We start from the raw sequence: 24234 nt of genomic DNA, 5'->3' as shown, positions 1-24234 counted from the left end.
ATGAACACAGATAGCACGTGAACCTGACCGTTATATACCTCCACTTCCGCTCCCTTCACCCCACCCTGAATGCATAGTTATTTCTGATCAAAACTTATCCCCAGCTTTGGATCTCCAGTATCCAGCATGGTGCCTGGTACACAGTAGACACCTGGAAAATATTTGTTGAATCAATAAATGAATGAGAGACTATTCCATCTTTACTTTAGTTGTTCACTTCAAGTTTATGTTTTTCTACTATATACTTTTTTTTATGACCTCATACCTTGGAATTGACAGTGATTCCATGGACAGACAAAACAGAGCAGCTAATTTGGAGGCTTCATATTGGTAATCAGATATTTAAGTGGATATCCATTAGCAGTTCACTTCCCTGCTGCCTTGCTTTTCTTATTCTTACATTTGAGGACAAAGTTCAGCTCTTGTAAATCACTCCAGTTGCCATTTTAAAAGACCCTAACGGAGTGAATGGTCCTGGAACATAAGCCTTGAGTATACAGTCTGAAACAAATGCCTGTGAAAACCTGCAGAAAGCCTGAGCAGAAAACCTGAGGGGCTCTAATTTGGAGTTATGAATCTCGACATTTTCTTTTTCCTTTCTCCATCAAACTGTTCAGCTCCAACTCAACGGTTTTCAGTTATTACTACTTATAATCATATATCTGCAGGGGCCCCTCCCTCCTACAGTCACATTGAAACACCTTGTCTCACAGGTAAATGGGGCTGTGAAAATTGATGTTGCATTCATTTTAAGCTGCTTTTCATCTAAAATTATTCATACACTGAGAAAACTCACTCTGTTTACTAATCACTGACATGGAATTATTCATAATAAAAATAATTCTGAGTACTCTGAACATTTAACACCTTATTCAAAGCATTTCACACACTTAAGAAAAATATTTTTCATTAGAAAATAGAGAAAAACCTCACAAAAAGAATCTCATAATCCCACTACATTATTTTGTTACGTAAGGAACCACTTTGTAAGTTTGGTGCTCATCCTTTCTGACTCTCTTTCCATTTCAAGATTTTAGCCAATTATCTTCAAAGTGTGCCTCAAGGTTGGCATGTAATTTGAAATTACTGCATTGAAAACACTTCAAGGATGGAAGTCACCACTGAAAGGGTAAATGCTAGATTAATGTTGAGGAAAACCAAAGTGGCCTTCGGCAGCTAGGAACTTGCCAGGTCCCGTCAGCCACGCTTTGGTAATATGAGGAGCCTGGCACCCCTTAGCTGGTCCCTGGTGTTCTCCTGTTAAATGTCAACAATTTTCAGAACACCAACATCAGAGGAGGCCACTCTGTGACCATGTTGGATCAAGACAAAAATAAGACCACTCTGTAATTATGTATGAACACTTAAGAAAAAAATTTTCCAAGGTACAAAAATTCCTCTGTCTTCTCTGACATTACTAAATATAGCTTCTTTTTCTTTCTTCCTTTTTTTTTTTTTTTTTAAGCTGTACGTGGGCCTCTCACTGTTGTGGCCTCTCCCGGTGTGGAGCACAGGCTCCGGACACGCAGGCTCAGCGGCCATGGCTCACGGGCCCTGCCGCTCCGTGGCATGTGGGATCCTCCCAGACCGGGGCATGAACCCGTGTCCCCTGCATCGGCAGGTGGACTCTCAACCACTGCGCCACCAGGGAAGCCCAACATAGCTTCTTTACTAGAATGAGTTTCTTCATTCTAGTATACCCTCATTCAAGATAAGATTTATTGAGATATCCAGTTAAAGAATTATCTCTGCTTTCTGACAATGCCTGATACAGAGTGAAGCCTTGCTTCCTTAAATCCTCCAAAAAGCCACCTAACCAAAGCCCAGATCCTCCACTGAGTAAGTCCTTCTTAATACCCTGTTACTGTGATGTCTTGCATTTCGCCTGTACTGTGTATTTTCTGTCATTGCTGTTAGCAGTCAACCCAATTCACTCGACTACACGTGTGTTTCTGGTGGCCTTTGGTCAGAGAGCACTGACATTTCAGAGAAGAATGCCAAATAGATTCTAGACCTGTTGTTCAAATTTTGTATGCTATTTATAGGCACTGAAATGTTCTGAGAATTTACAGTGTCTAGCTTAATTCTAGGTGGTGAGGATCCTTCAGTGAAAGTGAAAACATTCTAGCTCTTATGGTCTTTATACAGTATTGGGTTTGACAGTCATGTTTTAAAGACGTTAAATGGAGGAGGACGTTTAAAGACGTTAAATATGGAGGAAAATCCATTTGTATGTAACAAGTTTTTCTTCCGGATACTTGTGCGTAATTTTCTCCGTGTAGCTCTGTTCTTAGGCTTTCTTCACAAAGAAATGTACATTAGGAAAGAAATTATCCTACAACATACACATGGTTGTACAGAGAAGTTATAAGCCAGATGTGCTTTAAAGAAAGTAACTCTATGTGTTCTGTATGACAATGCACTGATGTGCTTATTTTTATCTGTAGAACTGTGTCACTGCTTTTGCTGTTCAAAAAGAGATTTTCTTGTAAATTCTCTAAGGTTTTCATCACCTAAGCATCTAAGTATCAAACATTGGTAAGTATTGGTAATTTGGTCATCTTCAGTATCTGAACTCTGTAGCCTTTTAGATATGGATTGATTTTTTTTAAAGATATTTACTGTTCTCCAATGTTGTAATTTTTATTGTCCTTCAAATTATATAAGAGACTTCTTAGGAGTATAAACTAGGCCTATTGCTTTACGGAGTGAATAGGGTTTAGCGCTCTCATGTTAGCAATTTGTTCACTGTTTTCATCATTGATAAATGAAAAACATTACCTAGAAGTACACTAGGTACTTTTCCATAGCATGGTGACAGTGCCATATTTCAATATATAATTTTATCTAAGGATAATATAGTGTTAAAAAATACGGAACAATAATGTGACGTATCATTTCGGAAGCATGCTCTTTAACCAAGATAGATTAGTGGAAAAAAATGTAATTAATAACCCAAAGATCCTTTCTCCCTGCCCCTATTTGTTTGTTTATTTCCAAGTCATACCAGCAGGTGATATCTGGGTCCTTGGAGTCTCACTGGAATATAGTTGTCCTGGATTTACAGAGTGGGGCTGATAAATGGATGCTCTGTTGAACACCTTTCACCATGTAATCCATTAATTTTGTCCAATGTATCAACATTTTACCTTATGATTATACCACATGTAAAGGAGTACACCTCGGTTAGGAAGGTGGAGTCTGTCAAACAGAAAACAAGCAGCTGGTGTGCAACACACGTTGCTCTTTCACAAAATAGCTTTGGTCTGACTCAGAACAGGATAGGATTTTCAAACCATTTTCCTTTAAACATTCTATTTAGAATTTGGTGTACTTCTAGGTAGCCCGTTCTTCATTTACCAACGATAAAAACAGTGAACAAATTAATTGCTAACATGAAAGCGCTATAATCTCTCATAATTATACTGATTTTAAAAGTCCCTGTGGGTGGACTGTTATTAAGTATTGGCACAATTTGTTCCCGAGTAGGTGGCAGTGCTGTGCCTGATGTATCAGGAAGTAAGACTAGATCCAAACTAATGCAAGAAGCATTTTCTTTATCAAAATGTATGTAAACATTTAGGAAAATGAGCTGCATTGTCAGACTTGCTCTTAGGCTAAAAATCAGAACTTCTCAGCCCATGCAGGAATAAAGCCTTTTATGATCTTGCGTCTGTCTAACTCCACTGATTCTCAATTTTCACACGATGTTGTAGCTGTCTTCCCTGACCACTTTCCCAGGCTTCAGGATTACTAGTATTTTTCTTCTTAGCCAGGACAGCTTCCTCCCCGGTTCTTCCCATCTTGAAAGAGGTTATCCTACTTATGTTTCCAGATTCTGGTCCAGTATCATCTCTCTTAGGAAGCCTTCCTGAATCTCTTAGGTGCCCTGCTCTGTGTTCCCATAGCACACTGTGGATATTACCATCTTAATAATCATCAAACCGTTTTGAGTACTTGCTTCCCTGCCTGCTTCCCCAGTTGGATTGTAAGAAACTTAAGTGCAAGAACATGATATCATTCATATTTATATTCCTGCCTTCTCAATAATTTAAATGAATGATTTAATTAGTGAATCTAAATGAATGAATCTATATTAATAAATGATTTACTTCATTAATCTAAATAACCCAGCTACAAACCTTTTAAAAATAAAATAGCTGTATAGCAGCTTCCTAACTTTAATGGATCTAAACATGTATATTGATATACTTGTTTTTTGTTTTTCTGTTGAAGCTAGGATAGGAGCAGATTTCTATATCCATGTTCCTGGCTGCTTTATTCACCATAGACAAGAGGTAGAAACAACCCAAATCTCTATTAACAGATGACTGGACACACTAAATGTGATCTATATATACAATGGAATGATTCAGCCTTTAAAAAGGAAATTCTGAATATACTACAATAGAGATAAACCTTGAAAATGTTATGTAAGTGAAATAAGCCAGACACAAAAGGACAAATACTATATGATTCTGTTTCTATCTGGAGTAGTCAAATTCATAGAGACAGAAGGTAGCATAGTGGTTACCAGGGGCTGGGGGGAAGGATGACTGAGAAGTTAGTGTTTAATGGGGACAGAGTGTCAATTTGCGATGATGAAAAAATTCTAAAGATGGATAGCAATGATGGTTGCACAACAATATGAATGTACTTAATGCCACTGAATGGTACTCTTAAAAATGGTAAATTTTAAATTTATGTGTATTTTACTACAATTTTTAGAAAACAAATAGTATTATAACATGTTATACACACAGTCTCTAGGTGATAGAGATGTACATGCATTAGAACATTCTTGGCTGGGTGAAGTTAGAATGGAGCCTAGAAACATCACCCTCATGGAGGCCCTCCATTCATTCTAGGAAAACTTGCCTCTTTCGGCCACAGAAGGTGAGGGAGACTGAGACAAAAGGCCTGGGTAACTCCTTAATTTACCTGGAACTCAAGGATCTCATGACAAAAAAACCCTTGTTCTTACCCTATGATTAAGACACAGACTTTTAAAATGGGAATAAGATGCTGAAAGACAATGGAGCTCTTGGCCATAAAGAAGTCTGGCAGGACAGGTCAGACAGAAAACAGGAATCAATATTGGCAGAAGCAATGCCTGCAGGTACAATGAAACTTACGCTGTACTTGGTGATCTCTGTTCCCTTCCCAAAGTATCTTTGTGGCCTGAGAAGCAGAGGGCTGTGGTATAAAGGGAAAAATGAAAATGTCACAAGAGGGTCAACCACTCTCTGAGAATCAACCTACATGAACTGGTCAGGGAAAGTGAGAGGAGCTCTCCTACCAAAAGGAGACAGAGATGAGCAGCAGAAGTCAATGTCCTGATGGTACAAAGTAGGTCCATGTTGGTGGCAGTGGCCAGAGGCATTAGGGATGGAAACCAGCCCAGCCAGCAATACAGAGGACCCAAGGGCAGCAGAGCTATGATGATCAAGAATGTCAAGAGCAATGGATTCCACGATGCAGGAATTGGAGAGCTGCTGGCTACAGCCCAGATTATGTATAAGAATAAAGAAAATTTTGGTCATCTCTTAGTTAAGCTGGGGAGAGCTCAGAGCATTGAGGTATGGGGTATTGCTATAAATGTGAGCTATCTGAACTCATCGCTGGTAAAATCAGACCTCATGAGGGTTTTACATAGCACAGATATATTTGAAATATTAAGGTTAGAACTTCAGTTTCCATAAACTGTGATTTCATATAAATACTAATAGGCTTTTCTTTTATTCTCTGATTAACACTTTAAATGTTAACTATTTCAGTCCCACCCACCCTGAATCTTAAGGCCTAAGAACCTCACACAGGGCCCTAGGAATTCAGATTATGCGACAATTATAGAAACTATATCTCGTATTTTCAACCACAGACATTGAAACATCTATGAATTACCATCCTCATCTATTTTGGAACTAATTTTACTTTGAATTAAATGGGTATGTCAATATAAATCCAGCAAAGAATTAGGAAAAAAGGCTTTCTTCCATATAACAGGCTTTAGGTATAGCCCCCCAGAGGATGTATTTCATTCTACCCCACAAAATTAAAAGCAAGTGGAAATAAAGAGATTCCTACAATAAACAATCCTTTAAATATCTCCAAATATATTCCATTAAAACAATGCGCAAGGGAGAAAAATATTAACCCTTTATATCCACAAGATGAAGAAACCGTAATCTGTTTTCGCTCAGGATCAACTCAGCAGGGCAATGCCCGGGTTGTTCAAAGGCAGGAAGAGAGAAGAAAAAAGACAAAACATATAGTCAGAGCAGGAAAAGAAAGAATTTAGAGTTGAAAACATAAATAGGAAGAGTAGATACCTCTAGGGTGGCTATTCAACAACTTATTTTCTTGGAATTGTGCTTTATGATTGATCAGTCTGAAGATAGACACCTGGTCCAAAGTGGATCAAACAGATGCTTTCTTCCCAGACTGAAATATGGACCAGAAAATGGAGACTATTAGTCACTGAAGCCAAGTCTAGTGAATGATCATATTCAAGGACAAAAATGTCTGCTATTCCTATGATTAAATCCCTATAGCAGTACTGATTCTTTCCCTACCCAGTTCTTTGTTATTCAGCCTTTTCTGTTTCTTTGAGACCTTCAGTACCTTTCAGATACATTCCTTTTCTCTTCCTCTTCCTCCCTCTCCTCACTTAAGATTGCTTAAATGGATTTCTGTAGTTTGCATCCAAAAGAACCTTAATAAATATAGTAGTCATAGCATAAGACCCTTGAAATGTGGAGCATATCGGTAAAACTTTTCAATAAGCACTAACAGGGCGAGAAGAGTCAAGAATTTCTTCCAAGAGTCAAGAAGAGTGTGATATACTAGGATAAAAGAGTGCATCAAGAACCAGAAGCCAGCCTAAAGCTCAGACTAGCAGGGCCTGAAAGCTGTAGAAATCTCCCCCTTGATCAGTGTCTTTGTGCCTAACTCAACTGTTCAACCTTTATTATACCCAAGTTCAAAACAGCATTCAGGTGTTGCTGAGCTAGTAATCTCTAAACCTCAATGGACTCGATAACTATCATAATAGTCAGATATTTCTTCTGGTTCATTTTTAAAAAGTTGGGAGGAGATGCTTTACTAGTGAGAGACCTTTCTGATTAAATCACCTGCCATTCAAACTGATTATAGAAGTAGAACCAGAGAGAAATAATTCCTACTCAAATATTACTCATAAAAAATTAGGAAAGCGAGCAATAAAATCTTAGGCACTGAGAAATAGTCAAGAGCAATTCCTGTTGAAATAAATTTGAGCCACCAGTGTTAGTAGCTCTTGTATTCACACAATTACTATTTATTGTATTGAAAGTCACAGGAGCTACAAGACACAATAGATTGTATCCCTGGAATGGGGAAACTGTGTCTTGAAATATCACTCACTGAAAATGAAACCAGAAATGAAGAAATTTCAAATTTGTTGAACATTCAAGTATAGTATTCACATGAATTCCATGAAAGGTTTTCTCTATCCCCGCTTTCCAAATGAAGAAACCCTCAGAGAAGTTAACTAACTTACCTAGGGATACCAGGCTAGTAAGTGATGGGGTTGGGATTCGACCAGATCTGTTCCAACCTAAATCCTATGCTATTCACATGGGCTGCAAGAGTTTAGTCATCATCAGCATAGTAACCAAAGCTAAATGTTGATTTGTACATATTTAGAGGATGAGACTAAAATACTTCCCATGTGTCTATTTTGGAAATAAGTCACATCCCCAGAAATATGGGACTGGAATGTAAATGAGATTTTTAAAAAGCTATAATATAAATATACCATGAATTTTTTTGATACAGTATCATAAAAAAGTAGTTTAAAAGAGAGACTAGGAGAAAAATCAGTATTTAGGATAAGCCAGCATTTCTGATTCTAGTGGTTAGAACTGCATATAAAATTACTTAATGCTAATATTGCCTCAAATGTATGGAGTTTAAAGGGAAAATGATAATTTCCAAGTAACTGGAACTAAGGGGATAGGAAGCCTCTATATAGATGAGCGTCAAGGTTCAATGGTGTTTTGAGTTGCTGTGGGTAAAACTGAGGGAGAAGGAATAGATTTTGTTCCTATTTGAACGTTCTCTACATTGTTGAACAGAGACTTCCAAATGACTGGCAGTCAATAGTAAAAGTCTGTTAGATGAATGCAAGTGGACTTCTAATCATTATTTTAATTGCGTTTCAACAATATGAAGTCTTCAAGGAGTAGCAATAACTTCTACCTTGGGACACACTCGGGCTTTCTATTGAGCTACTGCATCTTCTACAATATGAGTCTCTGTTTTCAAAGGTCCATACAGTCACCGTGTTTTCTCAACTGGACATTTTTTCTAAGGCCAGGGGCACAAAGTAAAAACGTTCTTGACTGAAAGGTACTTTATTTTCTTTTTCAAGTTTTTCTAAGCACTGATTTATATTGAGAGCACTTTTGATTGATCATGCAAAAAAGCAACGGGGTGGATGAAGATTATTCTCAAGTCAGTTCAGGGTTCTTATATGAATCAGTGTTGTGGTAACCAAGTCATTTTCATTTAAGTATTTAAAGCTACATTTCCACCTTGTTGTGAACTGTAAAAAATTCTTATGTTTCATAATTTAAATGTCATTAAATATAAACAACAGAATGTATGTTCATACATATATTTTAATTAATACGTAAAACTGTACACTAGTGTATAGTTGAAAGTACAACACTGATAAAATATAGCTGTACACATGTTTGTTTAAAATTAAAAAAAACTGTCTACACTAAATTAATTCTTCATCCCAATGCCAGGTCATTGAAATAAAAGAGCTTCCCCAGTGCTATACATCCTGCAACAAGCACAAAAATATTTCAAATTACCTACCAGCCTTGAACACATAATTGAGTAGTCACATTTATAAAGCTGAAAAAAAACCTTTTCTTATGTGATATTCATGGATCATCTTTGGGACTCTGTGAAAAAAGAAACCCCTTCTTATGCCCACTCTTGTAATACACTAAGTACTCATGGCTTTCTATACAGTGATTCAGTCAGGCTCCTTCCATCTTGGGCTCCTTCCTCATTTGGGGGCCTCACTTTCAGCTAGGAGACAGGGGGAATAAATGGGTATAGAAAGCAAAACCCTTCTTAAATACTTTGGACTGGAATAGAAAGGCTTTGCTTCTCACAGTGCATTGGAAAGAACAAAAAATATGAGCTCACCTACATGCAAAGGAGGCTGAGAAATACAATTCCTGCATGGGCAGCTACTTCCCTGCAACAATTCTGTACCATAGAAGCGGGGCAGGCATCTCTCATGAATAGCTATCTCTGCCCTAATTGTCAACCTCTAATCTTATACCTAGCTAAATTAGCATTAAAAATGAGGGTAAAATAGAGAATTTTTCAGGCAAACAAAAACTAAGTTTATCCTTAAGCCATACAGGAGGGACTTCTGCAAAATGTACCCTAGTAGGAAAGAAAATGATTTCAGATGGAAGATCTAAGATGCAAAAAGGAGTGAACAACAATAAAATTAATACACATTTGGGAAAATCTAAGTATATACTGATTGTATATATAACTCTAATAATATCTACTTTGCAATGCAAAAAACTGAGGTGAAATAAAATATTGCATCTCATCTATTAAAATAAAAACTAACAAGGATGAATTTCTAAAGCATTTCGTGAAAGAAACACAGACACAAAAGATTATGGGATTCCACTTATATTATATTCTAAAAAAGCCAAATTATAGTGGCAGAAAGTACATCAGTAGTTTCTAGTGGCCAGGATTGGCAGAAGGAGAGTGACTACAAAGACACACAAGGAACTCTGGGATGAGGAAAATGGTCTATTTCTTGACAGGAATATGAGTTACATGACTGTATTGTGAAATACTGATTCTTCTCATTATGTCATATAGTCTTACTTCTTAACTTTACATTTTTTTTTATAAGGAGGACTGTTCCTGGTGTGATAGAAGTACGTGGTACTCATTATCCCAGTAATTATTATAATGATAGATAACTTGTATTGGTTGGTATTATGCAAAAAAGTTTATATGCATTCTTTTATACAATCTTCACAATAGTTTGGTGCTTTCATCCATATTTTGTATGTAAGGGAAGTGGGACTGAGGAAGATTAGGTAATCTTTCCTGTAATTTCTACCAATGAAGGTTTGAGGGTATTCTCTTGGACCTGCAAATATTCAGATGATTGATAACACAAGCGGTAGTTTCAGCACATGCAAACCTGGGACCTAGGTGATGATACATACGATGAGTCTCTAATTTTAGGTAGCAAAGCACAGCTATTACTGCATTGTTTTTCATTTCAAGTTTGCAATTTTCCAAGGCCATATAAAGAAAAGCATAGCTTCTAGATTCTTACTCAATAAACAAATGTTCAAATATCCTAGTAGAGAATACTGGCCAAAGGATACTCCAGAAAGGCTCAAGTAATGATAAGATTTAAGTGAGTGAGATTTTAATGACAGTTTATTTTTATTTGACTGTCTTAAGAATAAATCATTCAAGCCATAGTAAACTAGTTGACCATGGTTATTTGATTTTACTGCCCAGAAATAATATGTAGCCCTAGTAACTGCTGAAAAAAGTCTTATATATTTTGAAACATTCAGAAATATCAGCTAAGGATCTACTAGGTACTACTTCTATAGAGTGGTAAAAAAAAAAAAATTTCTAATCAGGTTCTCTTGGTGCTTTTACCAAAGAACTTCTCATAACTAGGGTGACTAATGCTGTTTCTAACAGGAAATTGTGTGGGAACAATAGAATATGCTGAAGTGGATCTCTTAGTCACCATCAAAAGAGTGACTTAGCTACGCTGAAGTCAGAGAAAAGAAAAGTAGCTTCCAGATTGAAAAAAAAAAAAGACTTAGAAAATCTAGTATACTAGAATCTAGTACATGATACTATGAAATATAGCCAGTGAGCCAAAAAAAAACACCCCCAAAACATGTATGGCCTAAGCAATTTTGGAGGACTCCTGTTAAGTTGATGGGTTTCTGCAATAAGAAAAGATGACTAAAAGAAGACATTACCTTCCTCAAATAACTTTTCATTTTTTCTTTTACTTTTTAAAAGAAATTATTTATTTTTTTATTCAGGTATAATTGATTTACAATTTTATACTAGTTTCAGGTGTACAACAAAGTAATTAAAAACTTTTATAGATTATATCCCATTTAAAGTTATTATAAAATATTGGTTATATTCCCTGTGCTGTACAATATATCTTTGTAGCTTACTTATTTTATGCATAGTAGTTTGTACCTCTTCTTCCTCAAATATTTTGTATCCTAACACTGAGCATGTTTGATGAAAAGGGGTAAAGCATGCATTCTATAAAATATTTGTCCTGTCAATTATATTTATTTTACACCTCTCCGTGTTACAAGAAAGAGAAAATGCTGCCCAGGCTGAGATTAGGGGAAGGATATCTAACCAAAAATAAACAGAAGTTTTCAGTGTTATTTTAATATAAATCCTCAAAGCATTTAAAATTTTACTTTGGTTCACTGAATAGCTATTAAAGAGTAGAAAGATCATTTATGATTATGAACTAAGCCAGTTTACAGAGTTCATGGCATGACTCTATATCTAGCTGACTCATTGCTGAGTTTGCCATGATGTTTGTTCATTTCCCCTATTTGATGCATTTGCTCACTTGCTTCTCCTCCCACCAATGAGGAATAAGTTTTTTAAAAGTGTCCCTTAATTGCTGAGAAGCTTCATAGGTGAAAAAAATGATAATTCAGGAAAGAAAGTACTAAATAAAAATCATCATATATGTTTACAATTTAAATCATTCATATGAAATTATTGAACAAAATTACTTTAGGGAGAGATGGTATGGATCTATTCTAATTACTCTGCATCAATATCTAAAAAAAAGACCCTCCCACAAGGAGTTTTATCACACATAATAGTTTATGTTCATTGCATATTTAATATGTGCCAATGTGCTAAGCACTTTATATAGGCATTATCTCATTTAATTTTCAGAGTAATCCAATAAGATTCATAGGACAATTTTCCCAGAATTACAGTTTAATATGATAGAAAGAAAACAAAGCCATTTAAGTCATTTGCATGCAAAGACACATGCATAGGCTAAAAAATTAGGGTGAGGAGAAGATTAAAAGAACAGAGTAAAATTAGAGGGATTGTATTATGTCCAGGAGATGAGAATCCAACAGTTTGTTACATAGAGGAGGAAGAGCACACTACTTTTCAGAGAGTCAGTAATTGCAGACTATATTATTCTCAGGTATCGGACACAAGAACTACAAAATGTCAGCCTCATTGGCAAAGGCAGAATTTCATTCCTGAGGTGTTTTGACCTACTGATCAGGGATACCAAGACCCGTCAACTCGTCAGTTGGTGAATTGTTGGACTAGTTTCACTTCATAATATAAAATTAACTCAATGAGAACAAGCTAATTCACAGTTTTATGATAAGATAAAACTCTCATTTCATTTGGGGTAAACTGAAGAACTTTCTCTCTCTGTAAAAAAGAGTAGATAGCTAAGGCCAGTCTCAGTTTAAATAAATTTACTAGAATCAGGGAGATTACTCTAGACCTATGGAGACCAGTAAATCTTTTCTTCAACTTCTTTAACTGAAATCTCTGCCCACCTCTCTGTCTTCTACCTTTATTTTCCCCCCACTGGGATCCTTAAAGTGTCATCCAAGGAAGCACAGTTCAGAAATCCAACCAAAAATTTGCTGTTTATGTGCATAATTGAGAGCAGCTCCTCTTTTGGGTTTCTTCTCACTGGAGTTTTTTTTTCTTAGCTACTAGATGTTCTGACAGTCCCAATTTCCATCATCTGACTTGATTTCTGCCTGAGTTCTAGCTTCCAAACGCATCAAGTTTGCAGAACTCTCTCAGGGAAAACCCGTATAAAAGAGATCATATATGCAAAGATAAATGGTTCAACTTGTCAGTTCTTTTTATTTTGTGGTCAATCATTGACCAAGCTGATTTGTATGGATGTGTGGGTATGTGTGCTAAATTTTGTGAATATGGTAAATTGGACTTTAATTTTATACCGCATGAAATATATAATTTAAAATTGTGTGCTATTTTATACTATTGATACATGGAGACAGCATCAACTAGAAAAAAATAAAAATTGATTATACCTTTAGGTGTTGCAGAAAGAATATAAAGGTTGGAGGCAATAAAGTGTCTCCTACTTCTGGAGTTTTCAAAAGTAGCTGTATGATTTTTGGGAAATCACTTAATCTGTTTTTCAAATACTCTTCTACTCTAAAGGATTACAACTTTTCTGCTCTAGCACTATTGCTTGCATAGACATAATTCAGTTACTCATTCAAAAATATTTTCTGAATGCCTACTATATATGCCACACATTGTGTAAGTACCAGAAATAAAACAATGAATAAAATGCTGATATTTTCATTCAGCATGGAACTAAATTTAACTTTTAATCTTAAATTCAATATGGGGGAACATAAATTGATACACATTTTGAAAAGGAATCATGCAGTATGTCTCAAGGACCCTTTTTAAAAAATATATATTTTTGACAGCACAATGCTATTTTGGGAGGCTAAGAAACTGATGAAAATGCATTAAAAATGTATCAATAATAGTAAGGACAAGAAATAACTCATTTTCATAATAGAGTTATGATTAGCAAAGAATGTTATGACTATATGACAGTAAAGTGCAGTCATTAAAAAGATTGTTTACAAGAGATGTTTGATGATGTGGGGAAATGCTTATGATATAACAATGATTAGGAAAAAGCAAGATGGTTTACAGAGTTTGTCCTCAGAGATGCATAACAACGGGTACAGAAAGCAAAATGTACACTAAAATGTTCATAGTACTTATATTTCCTAATATTTCCCCCCTCTCTTTTTCCTACTCCATTATTTAAGGAGTATTGGTGGTGATTAATATTAAAATGTAATCTTTAGGGTATAACATATCAAGGCAGCTGATAGAACTAAAAAAAGCAAGTATGACTCAGATAAGGATGTTGTGACTGGTAGGACTTGTATCATCCCTTTTGGGGAAGGATGTAGTTTTCTTTAATCTTATAAGGACTAGTCGTGTCATGGTGTCATTGCTATTTTTACTGTTTGGCAGTTCAATATGGATAACAGTTGGTTTATGAATGTCGAGAAGACAAAGGGGTACACTGTTCCACATGTGGTCGTGGCTACTCAGCTCCTGTTTTCTTTGTATCGCAAGGATCTGGGAGCCTGTAAACAACAATTCCAAGATTCCCTAGGCAGCTGGATTGTGATTAGGTTCTATCAACGGAGGTCACAGCTAAGGGATTAAAATATGAAGGAAAGTGTCATGTTATACTGTTCCCTGTGGAGAAGTAGCAGGCAAATGCAAGTGACTGAGAGCATCAGAAAACTCCATCCATTTCAGTATGTATAATCACTGCTACTCAGATGCAGGAATGATGTAACAGCATCAGCAGTTACAGTCAATAACTTCCTGATCTCTGGGTGACACCTTCTCCCTTTTGGACTCTCAGTCCTTCCAACATATTACTTTCTAATTCCTATGTTCCATCTCTATTTCCTTTACTTATGTTCCATCACCTTTGTTGCCAGTTCCCAGAATTAATCCCTGAGGTATCTAGAGTGAATTCTGTCTTCCTGACTGAACACCGACTGATATTTACACTTTCTGACTATAAGACAGGATGGAGGAATGTGGTACGGAGGGAGGGATTGGAGAAGGGAAAGAAACAAGTTAAAGCACTGACTGCAGTATTCTTCAGAAGAGCAAACTTTGTACAGCAGAATATCTCGATGAGCCATCTGGTTGTAGAATGATAGCCCTAAGCACACAGCAGGGTCTCACTAAGAAGGAGACCACATAAATAAGTTCATGAGCATAGTAATGAATACAGGTATTTTGGTATTTTGCTAGTATCCAGAGATGGAGTCTGTAAGGAAGCCAAGAATCTAGAGCAGGGTTACATGGGCAAGACAGTTCTGAAAAAATGGGGGAAATCCAGGACCCAAAAAAGCAAATAAGTGAGAAAGTCTTCATGGTGAGAATGACAAATGGACAGAAGTGACAAATGGACAAAAGGCAGAATTGTTCTGTGTTCCTAATATTACATAGGCCTAATATTCATTGTTAAATTCTTTCTTGCTGTACAGTAATGTAACATCATTGCCCCAGATATATGACATGATCTTCCACCATTCCCACAATCCACATTTTCCAGTAAATCTATTACACATAAATACCTAGTGTTTTGGAAAAGGCAAGGAATCAGGGTTACTTTCCACAATTGGGTTGATAGTTGGAGAAAAAACATCAGCCTCAAAAGAGGCATAATGTGAAAGGGATTATGTATTCCAAGGAAGCAGGAAACCAGAAAAAGAGGTAACTAGAACAACCGTAAGCACCACTAGAAAACCCAGAGTATAGTTGAAATGCTAGGTTTCCCATTGTGTCAGGGGAATGGAGATTCAAGCTAACTTGACTTGAATCGTAATTAATAAATATTAGGAAGTGCTGATGCTTAGGTCACACTTTTAAATAATTATTTGAAGAAAGAACAAATTTAAACTCTTTCCTGCTTCATAAATGATGAAAGTGGCAATTAGTCCTGGCAATATTTATGAACTGCCCTACGTATTCCTAGGTATGGGCTGCACATACTGATTTCCTTCCAAAGAACACAGCATGGAGAGGTGAATAGAAGAGTAACTTAGTAGTGGAAAAACTTGCTAAATATTATTTCAGCCAGGTGATCAAAGTCAACATTAACAGTGATAAGTCATTCTGATATTATATAACCTATAGATGATGTGATAAAAATGGGATTTTATATCTGTTGTCTTCCCCTACAAAAACACACAACCACAGTGTAATTATGATGAAAACATCAATTAAAAGACATTCTACAAAATACCTGACCAGTACTCCTCAGAAGTGTCAAGGGCATCCGAAACACGGAAAGTCTACGAAATGATCACAGCCAAGAGGTGTCTAAGGACCCAGGATAACTAAATGTAATGTGGGGTCCTGGGTAGGATCCTGGAACAGAAAAAGGACATCAAGTAAAAACTAAGAAAATCTAAATAAACTATATACTTTAGTTAATCATAATGTATCAATATTGGTTCATTAATTGTGGCATATTCTACCATAGTAATATGAGATGACAATAATGGGGGAAAGTGGATATGGGGTGTATGGGAGCTCTAAGAACTATCTTCTCAACTTTTCTGTAAATATACAGCTATTTTAAAATGTAAGATAATTTTTTAAAATATATGGACTGCGTTATTCCACAGAAAAGCAGAGTGGGCGCTTGAATGTATTGTCCTGGTAAAGGAGGGGGCCTCTCTTTAGGGAGATTCTGTGTGCTGGAAACTTTCTTTGAAGCACCACAGCCGTCTAAATGAGAAATTAGAGGCTTTAAAATTAAATTATTTAATTCCAAAAGTTTAGTGCAAAAAAAGTTGTTGCATATCAATATGAAAATTAATTAAATGTGGATACCCTCTTCGTGCGTGTGTGCATGAGTGTGCGTGTTTGTGTGTGTATGGTGTGTGCACATTTCATTTGATTTTGACTTTAAATAAGTCACCTCTCAAATCTCAAACAAATCACAGTGGACTGAATGAATCCATTTCTTCTCAAATTCTGCTGTTTCTAATGCCACTGAAAAATATGTACCATTCACCCAAACTCGAATTTTTGTATTTTCTTTCAGGTAAGAGACTAGGTAGAGACTAGATAAAGGCATATAAAATTAATATGACTGTATAAATGTGTTATATTAACTTTATATTAATTAATCTATGTATACACATATACTTAAAACATTTCTCCTATCTTATTTTTATTAAGCTTTCTTCATACAGTTTGAGTAGTGAAAGTGCTGTCTCAAATGTGACTGTTTAGATCAATTAGTAAATTAGATATATTGGATATTCTGCGGTTTTATCCAAAGAAAGTGTGGTCACCTAGTATTGTACATATTCATGAGGTCCCTTCTTTTAAAGCATTGGAACCATGATAGAATCATTAAAGGTAAAACTTCTTATTAAGTGGCTTCATGAATTTCTTGCTGTGAAAATTTAAATAACTAAAGCATAGTGAGATGACAAGTGAACTAATAGCTAGTAAATGACCAGCCTCAAAGACACAGAAGAACATTGGGGATGCTCAAGAAATCATGTCTCCTTCAGAGAAGCTGAGAGTTCTAATGCTGAATTTTGAGCCCCAATCTTGGCTAAATTATTCATAATTTCTATGGTTGGTCTCAAAGGATGGCAATTCTAACTACAAGATGTAAATTCTTCTAACACTCTAGAATTGTAGACCTATTCATCCTTGATAGACCCTCCAAATGGTATTTATTCAGTTATTGAAAGTAAGTGAATCTTGATCTAAAATCTTGCATGGGATTGACAGTACATGCATTTTACAACTGATTAATGATGTACTCAGTTCTTTATTAACAAGAAAACACTGTAAGACTTTTCATAGCACTCAGAAAAATAACTTCGGATTTTAACTCTACAGGCAGACCCTTTGAACTGACTAGTCTTTTACATTAGCAGAACTGTTGTTAGTGTTTCTTCAAAGATTATATCTAAACAATTCTCCGGGACATCCTGTGATTTGCATTGCTACATTCAGTGAAATCATGAGACCACGTAGGAAGAGGAGGAAGAATTTCATTGAGTTATGATCCAGGATTACAGTCTCTTTTTTATGAGGGGAAACTCTTATTTGATATTTGTGTTGTGTATTGGTTACACTATTTTAAAAGATATTGCTTATTTTTTCAAGGATTCATAAGAGAAATTTCTCATTAAATTAACTGCTACAAAAGTTTTTTTCTCAACATAAGGATATATGTATGGCCCAATTTTATATTAAACATTGATTGAATATATATTTTAATTAGAAAAAGGGAATTCAGTTATTCAATACTTTTTCTTTATTCTTAGATACCAGGAAACTCAAAATTTAGATTTAATACTAGACTGACAACTCATTTCAGGTTTCAAATAATATCTAATTTGTTCTTCCTTCAAATTAAATTGACTGTCTTTTATCATTATGGTATTGTTTTATACCTTAATTAATTTTATGTACATTTAAATGCCTTCTATAGACAGAATGTTGATTAAACATTATTCAAGTGACTGAAGTACATTGGATAAAGATGTCATTTGCTGATTATTGAAAAAACATTAATAAGAAAAAGGCAGAGGTCATTGGGATTTAGTTTTGTCTGAAACTGAAAGGAATATAAATCTTAAAACAACATAATTAAGTTCCTAATATAGAAACACATAGGATTGTTTTGGTTTAAAAAAAATAAAAATTTAAATAAAATATAAGATTCTTATGTAGGAGGAGAAAAAAGGAACTGACAAATTCTGACATATTTTTCAACTAATTGTTTGACCCTGGTTTTGCCAGCTATTCTATTGGGGGTCTCAGTTCCCCAGCTCCAAAATGAAGGGTTTGGACTAGATGATTACTGATGATTTCTCCACCAGAAAAATTCTCTAACTCCATGACACTACGTATTTCTGTAACTCCATGATACAACAAACTTCTACAATTCCAATACATAGCAAAATTCTGTAACTCCAAGATGTAAAGAAAGTCCATAACTCATGATACAACAAACTAAAACTCCATGACAATTCTGGGTATCATCTGTTAATTTTAATCTTTGGCATTTTGATGGAGGAAATAGCATCTTATACTATATTTCACACATACATTGTACACTTATATTATTTTGCATCTCTGATTTCTAGGGAGTTCGAAAATGTTTTAAAACACGTAAGCCATTTAAATTTTATTCCTCAGTGAGTACTTCTTTTCTCATTGAATTGCAAAGGCCCTTACCTATTAATATTGACACTATACCTGCTGTACCTACTAACGACAACTTTTTTTCCCTGCTTGACAGAAATTCCTGGAGCTCATACTAAGATGAGAAGCAACTGCTCCAAATTAATTACCAAAATTTGGGTTGATTTGATCACAAGAAGTTGAACAAATTTTGATCTCTTTCTATGTGCCAAGTGTCACACTGAGTACAGAGTGAGAACACATAGACCCTGTGCTCCAGTCACACTCAGGACACAGGGGGATGCAGGTACATAAACAACTAATTAAGAAATGGTGCTGAGGCTTGAGACATTTACATGCTGTGTGGCTTCCCTGGGGAAGTGAGAGCAACCGGTATTGTTACTGAATTCCCTTCCAAACCTTATTTTGCTCTGAAGAAAGGCTCACATACACACTACACAGACATCACACAGATAGACATAACACACACACACACACACACACACACACACACACACACACACACACACACACACACACACACACACACACACACCCTCCCTTCATATAGTCTTTTTACAGATGTTTGCAGAAAAGGCAGCGTGGTAGGTGAAGATGGAAACAGAGGACAAAGCAGGTCTGTTAGAGTCATTACTTCCCGCAAGCAGCCCCTTTGGAATTCGTGTTCCAGAGACACTGTTCACGCAAATAAAGCTCTTTGCTTCCCAAGCTCTCTCTGGCCCCCCGCCATGCTAATTACAGAGGAACACAGGCCAGGCTCAGCTGTGAGATAATCATTCCACGTCCCACTGACTTCCTTGGAATTTCCAAAGAAGTGAACCAAGGGCACAGCTCGGCTAGTTGGCAGATTAAAAAATAACAATGAAACTTGTTTCACATAAAATGATAAAATGGAGCTGTCTCTGTCAAAATAAGAGACACTTAAAATACTTTCTAGGATTATAAAAAAATAACCATTGTGTTCCGAACATAAGCAACATTTGTCCCTGGAAAAGGGATAGACACCTTCTCTTCTGACATTTTCTGGCCTTTTCAAAGGTACCCTAATTTACACAGGAAATAGAATATATTCATAAAGTGACTTTCATAAGTGACACAGGTAATCAAAAGCAATACTGGAACTGAATCCAGGTATTAGGACTCTTGGCCTACTGCTCATCTCATGCACAATGTTGCCTTCCCATTTAAGTATATGAAATATAGGCTTGGTTTGCCCAAGAAAATCCACTCATCCAAGAAAAGGTATATGGGCCATATGGGGGTGTATTAGGTAGATGCAGGAAGAAGGCGAGTGAAAGGCAGGGGATTCAGTGTGGCCTGGAGGGGACAGTCCACAGCAGGCCTTGGCACAGATAGCGATGTCCTAGTTCAGGCAGGCCTTTGTCATCATCATCACCACCGTCAGCATCATCACTATATCATCATCACCGACACACTGCCACAGCCTCCCTACAACTTACTGTTGTGAACTCATTCTCTTCAGATCATCCTCACACAGATGCCAAGGTGACATCTGTAAAACTCTTACCTGACTGGCTCACCCCTTAATTAAAACCTACTACCTATATGATTAAGTTTAAGCTAACTAACATGGCTCCTCTGTGGTCTGTCTCTGCCTACTCTCCAGCCCCCCTTTCCATTGCCCCTGGTTTGAACTTGTTGCTCTAGGTTTAGTTCATCCTTTTAGGAGGCCTCCTCTATCCCCTTTAGCTGGGTTAAGTGCCCATCTTTGGAGCTCCTATATATTACTCCCATACTATACTTAAATTTTATTAATATTTTCTAAAAATCAAAGTCTTATTTTTGTGTTTGACTATAATAGGTGCTGGGACATGTTAGGAAAATCCACTGAATTTGGTAGTTAAGAGCATCAGACTCTGAGACCACATCTCTGGGTTTGAAACACAGTCCTGACACTTGGTAATTGTATGACTTTGTACAAGTTACTTAACCTCTCCGTTCCTCAGTTTTTCTGTCTATAAAATGGGACTAATAAAAGTCTATAGTGTTTGGGGGAGGCTTAAATGAGTTTATATATATATAAAGCACTTAAAAGAGTCGCTGGCAAATCCATGCCATATAAGCTATAGAAGTATTTGCTGTCATGATTGCGATTAAAGGCACATATAACACGTACCTGACCTCAAGGAGCATTAAAAGAACTACTAGAAAGACAAAGAATATATGTAACAAAAAAGGAGAACTAATAATTGTATTCAAACTACATTAGCATTAAACATACAGACTAGTAGATAAGAAATCTTTCTGCATTTCAGGGGTAAACCATTTCAGGTCCAAGGCAGTTGGACATCAAAAAATTCTTGGGGGTAATAGGGCTGGAGGGATGAGCAAGATTCAGGGTCTGTGCTCTCAGTCGGGCTTGATGGGCATATGGCACAGAGCAGTTCTCTGTCTTCTGTTGTGTGCAGCCGTCCATACATCATGGCACTGCAGACTGCTAACAACCCCAGCTCCGGGCGCTTATTGCCAGTAGCACCCCCATTGTGACAACCATAAATGCTGTACACATTTCCAAACATCTCCTAGGAGAGTGGTACTGTACCTGGTTAAAAACCTTGCAGGTGGAGAAGAGTAAACATGGACATTCCAGGCAAGAATAGCGTGATCAAAAGAATGACTATAAGAATGCTCAAAAAGGGTTACGGGGCAGGGTGTAGGGCGAGGTGTAGCAGAGATATAATTCTGATAAAGACACCAGGGACCAGAATGTGAAGAAACGATGCTTGATTGAAAACGCTCTCTTCTTATGTCTCAGTTGCTGGAACTGAGTGGAAGGAATATAAGCTTCAGAATCAAAGAACCATAGGTTTGCATTCTACTTCTACCATTTACTTGGTGTATAAGTCATTTCATCTCTCTCATCATCCATAAAAGAAATATATGAATGGGTCAATGTGAAGAATTAAGAGGTACATTAGTTAAAGCTCTTAGCAAAGTGTCTGGAACTTATGACGTGTACCAAAAATGTGAGTTCGCTTTTTGAAGTTCCTCTGTCTGCCACCATTTCAGGTTAATAACTTGCACCTGGATAACTTTCCACTTCATTTTATTTTTAACTTTAAACACACCCAGTTATCAAGGTTAGAGATTGGGAAAGGATGTATTCTGCTCAGAGTGTCTGCAACAAATTATAGTTTCAAGGCTCAACGGTACATTCCTAGGGGGTGCTGCACTTAAGGGGGGCCACTTGAGAGTGGTTTATTTAGAACTCTCATAACAAAGCATCACAGAGAGGCAATTATCCTGCACCTTGAATCTGGTAAGAGGGAGAAGACGATTACTTTGGCAGGCAGAATGAATGCTCTTTTTTATATATGGCCTATCATATATTTCTTCTCAATTTCACTGAAAAGAAAACCTTCAGAGGCAGATTTTTAAAACCTATTTTGAGGTCTCTTCAACAAGCAGAAATGTACCTATAATTGGCTCTGCAGCTTCCATTTCCTATTTAATATGAAGCCTCTACCTTAACTGCATCTCCCTGCTTATTGTTTGTTCTTTTAGGGGATGCTTTGGGTGCCCACACTGTTTTGTATCAAATGGGTAGTTGAATGATGGGTACAGCTTTTTGCATCTTTGTAAGCAGTGTAGACGATGGAAAGCAATCTGGCTACTGAAAAGAAAAACAAAAAACAACTCTTCATTTGTTTGAATGATACGATTGTATCCAGTAAAACGTCCAAGGTAAGAAGTCTCAGAAACATAACTTTCCAGCCACTGTCAGAAACTCAAGCTTTTGACTGTTTAGAGACTAAGGTGTCTGAATTACTGGCTGGAAATTCCATGCCTTTCAGCTGCCTACCTTTAGGATTTTGCTCTGCTCTTTGTGTTTCCAGGGGAGGACATAAAGAAAAGAGAAACTAGGGACTGGGCAACAGATTGTTGGGAGAGGTTAAAGTGAAATTTGGGAATTAATAAGGCCTTTAATTTTCCCTTCTATTTAATCCAATTCATTCAATTGAGTTGTTTAAAATTATGGAGCTTTGTTCGTAAATTTCTGATTGGATTTGTGAATTGTATTCACAAATGCAAAGGTTATTTTTAGGACACATTTTTTTGTTATTCATGTACTTCATCTATAACCTTATCTAGGAAGAATGAGATAGGCTGTTACAAGTTGAATTGTGTCTCCCTGCAAAAACAAAGATATGTCAGAATCCTAACCTCTAGTACTTCAGGTGGTGATCTTATTCAGAAATTGAGACTGTCATACAGAGCGAAATAAGTCAGAAAGAGAAAAACAAATATTGTATATTAACGCATATATGTGGAATCTAGAAAAATGGTGTAATTGTATTTGCAAAACAGAAATAGAGACACAGACATAGAGAACAATTGTATGGACACCAAGAGGGGAAAGGGAGGTGGTGGGATGAATTGGGAGATTGGGATTGACATATATATACCATTGATACTATGTATAAAATAGATAACTAATGAGAACCTACTGTATAGCTCAGGGAACTCTACTCAGTGCTTTGTGGTGACCTAAATGGGAAGGAAATCCAAAAAAGAGTGGATATATGTATACGTATAGCTGATTCACCTTGCTGTACAGCAGAAACTAACACAACATTGTAAAGCAACTCTACTCCACTAAAAATCAGTTAAAAAGAAAGAAATTGGGTCACTGTAGATGTAATGAGTTAAGATGAAATCATTAGAGTGGGTCTTAATCCATTATGACTGATATAAAAAGGAAAAATCTAATCTAAGGGACAGATATACATACAGAATAGAAATTGTGAAGAGGAAAGCCGAGGAAAGAGGCCCAGAGCAGATCTTTCCTTCACAGTCATCACAAGGAACCAACCCTGCTGACACCTTGATTTTCAGGCTCCAGAATCGTGAGATGATAACTTTTTATTGTATAAGCCACTCAGTTTCTGGTACTTCGTTAGCAGCAGCCTTAGGAAACTAATACATAGGTTTACACTTTATTTTTTAACATCTTTATTGGAGTATAATTGCTTTACAATAGTGTGTTAGTTTCTGCTTTATAACAAAGTGAATAAGCTATACATACACATATATCCCCACACCTCCTCCCTCTTGCGTCTCCCTCCCTCCCACCCTCCCTATCCCACCCCTCTAGGTGGTCACAGAGCATGGAGCTGATCTCCCTGTGCTATGCAGCTGCTTCCCACTAGCTATTTTACATTTGGTAGTGTATATATGTCCATGCCACTCTCTCTTTGTCCCAGCTTACCCTTTCGCCTCCCCGTGTCCTCAAGTCCATTCTCTAGTAGGTCTGCATTTTAATTCCCGTTTGCCCCTAGGTTCTTCGTGACTTTTTTTTTTTTTTTTTAGATTTCATATATATGTGTTAGCATACGG

General features: G+C 36.5%; 1 protein-coding gene across 1 annotated transcript in view; it reads right to left on the bottom strand.

The window, feature by feature from the left end:
- Window positions 1-24234, bottom strand: part of UFM1 (ubiquitin fold modifier 1) — a 77358-nt gene that overhangs the window by 34515 nt on the left and 18609 nt on the right. The window contains exon 7 of the transcript XR_012327596.1: window positions 15941-16065. The gene's annotated coding sequence lies outside the window, so the exon portion shown is untranslated. The remainder of the gene's footprint in view (window positions 1-15940; window positions 16066-24234) is intronic.

The sequence above is a fragment of the Tursiops truncatus genome, chromosome 18 (genome assembly GCF_011762595.2).
Source record: "Tursiops truncatus isolate mTurTru1 chromosome 18, mTurTru1.mat.Y, whole genome shotgun sequence".
In the NCBI taxonomy this organism is placed as follows: domain Eukaryota; kingdom Metazoa; phylum Chordata; class Mammalia; order Artiodactyla; family Delphinidae; genus Tursiops; species Tursiops truncatus.
The sequence above is the reverse complement of the archived record's forward strand: the minus strand, read 5'-3'. Positions and strand labels throughout refer to the sequence as shown.